Source organism: Colobus angolensis, unplaced genomic scaffold (assembly GCF_000951035.1).
Source record: "Colobus angolensis palliatus isolate OR3802 unplaced genomic scaffold, Cang.pa_1.0 Scaffold348, whole genome shotgun sequence".
Taxonomy (NCBI): domain Eukaryota; kingdom Metazoa; phylum Chordata; class Mammalia; order Primates; family Cercopithecidae; genus Colobus; species Colobus angolensis.
In genome coordinates this window covers 53,350-54,059 of record NW_012116799.1, presented here as the reverse complement: position 1 = coordinate 54,059, position 710 = coordinate 53,350, and positions in this window count along the sequence as shown.

The window sequence follows — 710 nt, the reverse complement described above, 5'->3', positions numbered from 1 at the left end:
CCCACCTCAGCCTCCCAAAGTGCTGAGATTACAGGCTTGAGCCACCATGCCCATCCGATATTTCCTTTTTTATTATAGACCTCAAAGCACTACCAAATGTCCCTATGCATATTCCATGAAAACAATGTTAGTAAACTGATTCATGAAAAGAAATGTGTAACTTGGTGAGATGAATTCACACATCACAATGTAGTTTCTCAGAATGATTCTTTCTAGTTGTTATCTGAGGATATTTCCTTTTTCACTATATGCCTCAATATGTTCCCAAATATTCCTTTGCAGATTCCTCAAAAACAGTGTTAGGAAACTGTTCCATGAAAAGAACCTTGTAAATCGGTGACAGGAATTCAAGCATCACCAGGAATTCTCTCATAAAGCTTCCTTCTAGCTTTTATCTGAGGATATTTTTTTGTCACCATAGTCTTCAATGTGATCAAAAATATCCCTTCTCAGATTCCCTAAAAACAGTGCTACCAATATTATTCATGAAAAGAATCATGTAACTCTCTGAGATGAAGTGACCGAATACAAAATAGATTCTCAGAAAGCTTCTTTCTAGTTTCTATATGAGCTTCTTTTCTTTGTCAGCATAAGCTGCAATGTGCTCCGAAATATCCCATTGGAGATTCCAAGAAAACAGTGTTAGCAAACTTATCTATGAAAAGACCACTGTAACTCTGAGATGAATTCACACATCACAAAGCAGTTTC